The 8,835-nt window shown below is 34.5% G+C and overlaps 1 protein-coding gene and 2 long non-coding RNA genes across 3 annotated transcripts in view; 2 read left to right on the top strand and 1 right to left on the bottom strand.

The window, feature by feature from the left end:
* Positions 1-8,835, top strand: part of csul (protein arginine N-methyltransferase 5) — a 324,839-nt gene that overhangs the window by 253,861 nt on the left and 62,143 nt on the right. The gene's annotated exons all lie outside the window — the stretch shown is intronic.
* LOC136990288 (uncharacterized) lies at positions 2,721-3,137 on the bottom strand. The gene is made up of 2 exons (XR_010883031.1): positions 3,054-3,137; positions 2,721-2,963 (listed from the first exon to the last, which is right to left on the bottom strand). It is a non-coding gene; the product is annotated as an uncharacterized lncRNA (long non-coding RNA).
* LOC136990289 (uncharacterized) lies at positions 4,130-4,502 on the top strand. Its single transcript, XR_010883032.1, has 2 exons — positions 4,130-4,169; positions 4,260-4,502. It is a non-coding gene; the product is annotated as an uncharacterized lncRNA (long non-coding RNA).

The following is an 8,835-nucleotide window of genomic DNA, read 5'->3' as shown; positions in this document are numbered from 1 at the left end:
GTTTCGAGTTACGTCGTTCTCGATTATCCGTCGTTTGTCAAAAAAGTATATGGAAAAATAAAAATCAAGTTTAAGTCATTTTATTCGACTTTACGTCCGTCCGCCACAAATACTGAAGTCGTAATATCACTAGAAAAGCGTTAAAAGCACATAAAATCATATTAAAATATGTACAATTACAGTAAATGTTAATATAATCATCATAAATCCTAGAGAACGAAACATGAAAACATCTGTGTTTCTGTGTTGTCTTATTTAGCGGTCTTAAGTGCTCATTATTAGCGTTTTCCACCGTAGTTTCGACTTACGTCGTAACTACACAAGAAAAATTCGACTTACATCGCCTCTCCTGGAACCAATTACCGACGTAAAACGAGGTATATACCTGTATTTCGTTTAATATCTCAGGATGGGGAAATCATTAAGAAACGAAATTTAGTATGCTAGTAGCTTGTGTATAAGGGGAATAGATGCTATTAAATTTTCGTGGTTAAAGGTCGAGAGGGCGGAAGATAGATGGGATTACTTGTCTTATCTGGAGAGGAATCAGACTTCATGACGATTTTTCTCCTACAATCATATATATATATCGTATTTACTCGCATATAAGACAAGGTTTTTATCCATTTATCACAGCTTCAATTCCTGGGTCGTCCTATAGGTGCGAGCGAAAGATTCTTTGCGTTTTTGCAAATAATTTTTGTGAACCGTGTATTTGCATTTTTTATCCCCTTGTATTTAAAAACAAGTATTTTATCTGGGTCGTTCTTGAATATTGTCGGGAATCGTTCTTGTATATTGTCAGGAATAAAAATGAATATCAATAGGAATTCCAGATTGAAATTCCAAAATCACATGGGAGCCCGATATAAGTTTTAATCCATTTCCACGTGAAAACAGATAATTATTCGGAAATCAGAATTCGGAGAAACTCATAAGTGTAATCGACGGAGAGTGGATTCAACTGTTAAGAATTGGCAAAACAAATTATGTTGTCGATTTTACAAGATTTTTCCTTAAAGTTTAAAATGTCAATAAGACGGCCGGATGGCCGAGCGGTCAAGGTGGCAGCCTACCGCTCTGGGAGACCCGGGATCGAATCCGAACGGGTCGAATAATCCCCAGGAATTTTTCGGGGGGTGGTCCGTTCGGATATGTCGGGCCCCGTCCCTCACCACCCGGTCGCCCCATTGTGGGCCTGGCCGAACCCATAATGGGCCGTCTATAAGAGGCCCTCTTAGTGCCCACAGGGCGGAAAGAGTTAAAAAAAAAAAAAAAAAATGTCAATAATAAAAGGAAAAAGAACGGATGGCAACAGGAAGTTCGCCTGTCAAAATTTGTGTGTGTTTATCCCCGCTGTGTTCCACCGCCGATCTTCTCGACTTTCAGCCGTTGACGGACCTTAGCCGCTCTGAAATAACGAACAATCAATCAAAATGAACTGTGAATATTGGAATTAAATGTTTGTTGGATTCAAGACCCACCATAACCAGCGGAAGACTCGCAGGACGTCCAAAACCGACTCTCGCCGATCCAGGCATCATTTATATGTCACTTGTAAAAGCTCTTTCTATTCGACGCGCTTATAGAATAGATTCTTCTATTTATGTCACGCTTGTAAATCAGCGATTATCTTTACAAATAAATTATTATTTTATGTTTAAATACGTTGTGTAGTGCGTTATTTCCGGATCTTTCTGCCTCTCTAACTTTCCCTTCTCCATCTGCCCACATTCATCCTCATACGTAGCCGCTTGCGCGCGTTCCACAAATGCGCGGAAAGCACAATCGAAGGTTTCTGTTTGCCAGAAAACACAGTGGTTTCAGAAGCATAATAGGGAGGGCTCTTCACAGATTCAACACAATTATTATGAAATATTAATTTTGTGTTACTTAATCAAAATGATTTGTATTATATATATTATATTATACAGGATACAACTTATAATTATTTTCGTCTTAGGGATACGCTATCAAAAAGTTTGAAGATCTAATTGCACTAACCTATACAGCAATGTTTTTCAATCACAGTATCGCTTAAAGAGGTGTCGTGCAATTTTAAAATCGTGTTGTATAAATAGTATAAGTATTGTACAAGTATAAATGGAATATTGTTCTCAAATAAACGTTCACGTAGTCATTAAAATTGTATTATTCAGTGGCGTGCCGTCATTGGAAGCGGTGGAAGCGCCGATCCACCTTCCAATGACCTTCCCTTATATTTTCTAAAATATAAATTTTCATATTTTAACGTACTTTGAATTAATTAAAATTAATATTTTATTATAACTGCATTATGTATCTCATTAAAAAAAGTTCTATACTACATGTGAAAAAAACGATAAGATTGCTATTGTATATTCGAATGTCAGTGGCGGAATGGAAGCGCTTCCGAGACAGCTTCCACGGCGAGAATAACTGAATGTTGTAAAGCAGCCAGAGGGCATTGGCGCATGCGCTTTACAGAGCACCAACCTCAGCCGGTTTAGCCGTGTGAAACTACACACGTGTAACGCTTCCAACGATTCTATCCCTTAGCGGCTTAGCCAGTGGTAGGGAGCTATCTGACTACTTTTTAAATCTTAAATAATTCAGTTAAAGAGTATTCAATGCTATTTTTATGTACGTGTTTTTGCAAAGTTATATTTAATTACAGTATAATTAAAAGAAAATTATAATTATTGAGCATCGAACACAAGACCGTGTTATTTATTAAACACTTGGCACTTTTCCACCTTTATTAGTTGAGACGAGACTTTATTTCACTCGTTTCGGGCATTTCGTCCCTCTTCAGCCAACTAATAAAATAATATACAACATTTCAAATAATATGACACACACCGATAGATAACACAGAAATTAATTTAAAACGTACTGTTAATTCCTTGAACTCAAGGGTGCGCGTGTACAGCACAATTTGGACCACAAAGTTACAGCGACAAATATACATGTTCTACGTACAGCTAATTAAAATGTAAAACTCTCTTTAAAATATATAAACATACAGGCTTACTTTATAAATATCGGTATATTAAGCATACTCGATATCTTACTTTTTGAATTGAACGCAATAAATCTCTAATCTGTTTGACGTACTTTTTTCTTTTCTTGCTGACAAACTTCATTGTTGTTCTGTCTTGACATAACACCAAAACCAAACACTTATTACGTTAGCTATAAAGTTTCACTTTTCATCTGGCACTAGCTCATTATTACGCAGTTGTGTGTTGACTATTTGCATATTCTGTTGGTCATGACGATCTGAATTTACATAATTAACTTTATAGCCAAAACTTTTATTTGTATTAAATGGATACCCAAACCATATAATTACAAAATGGGAAAAAGAAATAAATGATAAAACAAACAGCAACGACAAAGAAAGAACAGAAAAACAAGGCTCAGGAGTAAGATATATTAGTTTTCCATATGTAAAAGGATTATATGAAGAAATTAATAAAGAATTAAGGAAGGTAGACATAAAACTCGCACCTAAATATGAAAAACTTAAATCCCGGTTAAAAAATAAAAACAGTATACAGCAAGCTAGAACAGAAGTTAAAGAAACAAAGAATGTAGTTTACGAAATTCCATGTACTTGTAAGAATAATAGTATTTATATTGGAGAAACGAAACGTAAGTTAAATATTAGATTAAAGGAACACGTTGCTGACTTAAGATATAATCGGGTAAATTCTGTATTTCATGATCATTGCCTACTTAATAATTGTAATATAGATCAAGATGGTGCAAAAATTTTATATAAAGAAAAGTACGCTTATAATAGAAAATTTAAAGAGAGTGTGGCTATCATAAAGTCCAGTAATTCTATAAATAAAAATTTAAGCATAAATATAAACAAGAACTGGTTGAGAATACTATAGTCATATATATAAAAATAAAAAACAGATTTAGCCTAACTTGGCTACTTTTGGCTATAAAGTTAATTATGTAAATTCAGATCGTCATGACCAACAGAATATGCAAATAGTCAACACACAACTGCGTAATAATGAGCTAGTGCCAGATGAAAAGTGAAACTTTATAGCTAACGTAATAAGTGTTTGGTTTTGGTGTTATGTCAAGACAGAATAACAATGAAGTTTGTCAGCAAGAAAAGAAAAAAGTACGTCAAACAGATTAGAGATTTATTGCGTTCAATTCAAAAAGTAAGATATCGAGTATGCTTAATATACCGATATTTATAAAGTAAGCCTGTATGTTTATATATTTTAAAGAGAGTTTTACATTTTAATTAGCTGTACGTAGAACATGTATATTTGTCGCTGTAACTTTGTGGTCCAAATTGTGCTGTACACGCGCACCCTTGAGTTCAAGGAATTAACAGTACGTTTTAAATTAATTTCTGTGTTATCTATCGGTGTGTGTCATATTATTTGAAATGTTGTATATTATTTTATTAGTTGGCTGAAGAGGGGCGAAATGCCCGAAATGAGTGAAATAAAGTCTCGTCTCAACTAATAAAGGTGGAAAAGTGCCAAGTGTTTAATAAATAACACGGTCTTGTGTTTGATGCTCAACATATAAGAAAACACGGTTTCAAGAATATTTAAATTAGAAAATTATAATTATATTGACAGATTTTCAGACATAAAATCTTTAGAATTTTTATCACTTTTAGATGTTTCTCATAATATTAAAATTATTAGCAATTTTTCCAAGCGTGTTTTAATTCTTTAAATTAAGTAAATTTTATGGGAAATTTTTTGATTTATCTAAATTACGTAGTGAATCGCAATATTTATATTCGTGTCCGGACTATATTGACAAGTAACTCTTAAACATAAAACATATTCTTCTTCTTAAATGGAGCAATCCATCCTTCCTGACAGTTCGTCAGGAGGTTGGTACTCCAACTTTATTCATGATCTTGCTTTGCAAGGGTTTAAATACATATACGCGGACGTAGCCGTTATATTATTATCCCGACATTGTTATCTAATTTATAATTTATTTGTATCCGGATAACGTTGATGAGTTCGAAAGTTCACTCATGTTAGAATGTTCGTTATGTTTTTTGAGTAGTGACAGTTTTTTTTTTTTTTTTTGTCTAAGCTCCTATGAACTCCCCTAACACTTTGTGCACAATACTCACTTCGGTATTAAGAGGATTCTTATGTCTTATTGTGTTGTTCTGTGGTATTGGTGTGTATTTCTTCTTCCTCCCCGTTGTGTTTTATTGCTGTTTTTCTGTCCTCCGTTTCGTTGTATTCTATCTTTTCTCATCGTACTATTCTGTCGTTCCCATTGACATATTCTGTCGCATGTTCCCGATACTTACTTTGGTGAGGATAGGGGTTTCCCGTCTTTATCGTTGAGAGCTATCATAGTATTCTGTGATTATTCCTCCTAGTTGTTGTGTTATATCTTTCTGCTGACGTTGTATTCTATCATGGAGTTTTATTGGTATTTTCCCTTCGTTGTTAATCTTGTAAATGTGTTTGCAGTTAGTGTTTCATATGAAACCATTTCTTGTTTCAGCGCGTTTTCTTAGAACGCACTGGTTGAGTTCTTACATGTATTCCATTATACAGGGTGGGCCAACGAAAACGAAACGGCAGTGTTCGTGTTCGTCCAAGCAAATCGCTCGGACAGGTCGATTTTATTCTCGAGGGGACATCTTATGCAATAAAGTTTTTGCGAATCTGAATATTAACTAAACAAACATTTTTTTCGAAATAAATGTTTGTTTAGTTAATACAAAATAAATGAGTTTTTAAAATTTTTTGTTGTCTGTTGTATTCAGAATCGCAAAAACTTTATTTCAAAAGACGTCCCCTCGAGAATAAAATCGACCTGTCCGAGCGATTTTCTTGGACGAACACGAACACTCTGCCGTTTCGTTTTCGTTGGCCCACCCTGTATATTAGTTATCAGTTATTATGGTTATAGAAACAATAATAATAATTAATTGCTTTATAATACAGTGGAGGGTGTATCACTATAATCTATGGTCGGCTACGAAAGTTTCACAAACTATTCCAATAGTTTATAGGAATATGTTAGATAAGGCACCTATGTGGTGCAGGTGGTTTTGATGATTTAATTTACTTAAGTGAGCAGTGCAGAGTATATCACTATAGTCTAAAGTCTGCTATGAAATATATTAGCACCGTTTCATACTATTGATGTTGAAGAGGTGAACAATTTGGCATTTATGTCGTTCAAATGATTTAGTTATGTACATTTGCGGAAAGTATCCTAGGCAATTTGAATTAGTGTAGAAATCACCTATGTGTTACGGTAGAGGTGAAAGTCCCATTGCAGATATTATGTATTTCACCGAACTTTTGGACCTATTTTATGTATAGAGTTCAGCAATCCCAAGGAAAGCACTGAGAATTAACTTATAAAGAGGATGGAAGTGAAATGGAGTGTCCTAAACTCAGCATTGAATGTGAACACTAAAGACCTGTTACCAATTTGTACTACCCTAACTGCTACAACGGAAACATTCACAGCCCATATTCATCCCTTAGGAAGAGCTAGTTTTTATCGAGATAATTTCGATTATAGAGGTTTTCCAGCATAAATTAGCTAACTGTTATTTACTTATGTGAATATTTTTTTTTCCTATATTCTTTTCTATATTCTATTTTTATAGCTTATTTTAATAAATTCATTAAAATGATGATAGATATGCTCATTATTGATCAAGATTCGTTTTCGTACTGGCCATTGATATTTCTTTATTGCATATCAGCATTAGATTATGTCTTGGTAATTCATATCTGATACAGTCCATTAGTATGTGTTGGGGTTTTCTCAGTTCCGCAGTTTTTGCAAAGACCGTCACTCCCATGATTAAATCTTCTGTGGTAGTCTGCAAAATCTCCGTGTCCTGTCAGAAATCTTGTATTTTTATGGTGTATAATAAAGTAACTGTTCGTAACTCTTTGGTTTATATCCGGTAGATATTCAAATAGTTCTCTGCCTGTTCTTGACTCTTCCCATCTTCTTTGCCAAATGATTAAATATTTATTTTTTATTTCTCTTTTTATATATTGCTCTGACAGCTTACTGTATATTTCCTTTAGTGTTAAATCACTGGCCTCCTTTGCCAAGTTATCCGCCTTCTCATTGCCAATGTTTCCCATATGGGCTTTAACCCAACTAAGTTGTATCTTATTTATTCCAATTATGATGTTTTCTCTAATACTGTTTATAAGTTCATGTGTATTGTTTGGGTCATTAAGTGCCTTTAGTATTGATTCACTATCCGTGCATACTAGTATTTGTAGATTCTTCTTGTTTGTATTGATCCACTTTATTGCCTGGTAGATTGCAACCAACTCTGCTTGGTAATTATTACATCTGTTATCTAGTTTAAATTTTTTTGATATTGCTCACGTGTTCTTGTAAAATAGATGAAGGCGGCACCCACTCCCGTTGAACTTCTTGAACCGTCCGTATATACTCTGTGAGGGTGTGATTCATTGTATTGTGTGATTTTGATATGTTTCCATTCGAATCTTTTCAGATGTTGATGCACTTTTAGTTTCTGTTCTATTATGTCTCCGTTTCTGAGGATATCACGGGAATTTATATTCTGTTTGATTATATTTCTGGTGTCTCTTCTTTTATTCACTTCCAGATCAGAACAGGTAGCACATAGGACGCTTTATGTGCTACCTGTTGTCCTATTGTTTCCAGATCCAACGGCCATTACACATAAAGCGTCGTTAGATGTAGTGCTATATGCACCTGTAATTCTTAGTAAAATTTTTCTTTGGAGACTAATTATTTTTCTTTTTGTGTGTATTAGATTTACTCTTTTCCCCCATACTTGTGCACCATACGTGACAATTGGTATGATGACACCTTTATAAATTTGTATTAATGCTTTCCCACTCCTGCCCCATTCTCTTTTCGCTACCTTGGCAATCTCTTGGAATAAGATATCATAAAACACATTATAATTATCATAAAACATATTATAATTAATGTCGATCCGAACAAAGAGTTATATGATTTAATATCATTAATTTTTACGGTACCATCTACCGGTGGGTCTATTGAGCGCAGTTTTTCGACCACAGAGCGAATTCATACATTGGCCAGGAACACTCGGTCGGAGGAAAAATTGTCGTCGCTAGCGTTGCTTTCGATAGAAAAAGAGCTTTCAAATACGTTGATGGAGTCGACCACCAGCGACTTTTATGATAAAGTAATCAACGACTTTGCGGAAAAAATCGCCGAATAGAGTTAGTTTAGAAAAACTTGTTTTTTTAATTTTTTATATCATTGTTTGTATCATATAAATTTGTATTATGTATGTATTATTTGTATTTTAGAACTAAAATACATAAATTGTTTATTTTTGTCATTTCCAGTATTTGTTTAAAACTTTTATGGAAATGTCATGTACCGGACAGGTCTGACCCGTCACGAAAGACGCGAAAAAAAGGTTAATTTAGAGAAAAATTTATTAGTTTAAAAAACAAAGGTAAAAGACGTTTGTAGTCTGACACCCATTGTTTATATCAAACTGCCAGGCAGAAACCATAAGTCGCGGAAGGAAGTCGCCCTATGATCGGTGGAAGACTTTTCTCACTCTCCAGGTAAGAGTCTCGTTACGTTTAGTAACTAGAAACCAACCACTCGGGAAGCGTGATTGAGGAAGAACGACCAATCAAAATGGATGAAAGAACGGAGATTGATATAATCTCCGACAATCGAGGACACCTGGCACTCGGTTAACGTTCCGAATAACCAAAACGCCGTGTCAACGCGCGCAAAAAAAAAAAAAAAAAAAAAAAAAACAATTTCTCGTCTATTGTGCCAACCTGTAACCCGTGCCACTTCGGACTTAGA

This window comes from Centruroides vittatus, unplaced genomic scaffold, assembly GCF_030686945.1.
Source record: "Centruroides vittatus isolate TY-2023 unplaced genomic scaffold, ASM3068694v2 scaffold_899, whole genome shotgun sequence".
Classification (NCBI taxonomy): Eukaryota; Metazoa; Arthropoda; class Arachnida; order Scorpiones; family Buthidae; genus Centruroides; species Centruroides vittatus.
Note: the sequence above shows the minus strand (reverse complement) of the source record. Positions and strands in the feature narration are given on the sequence as shown.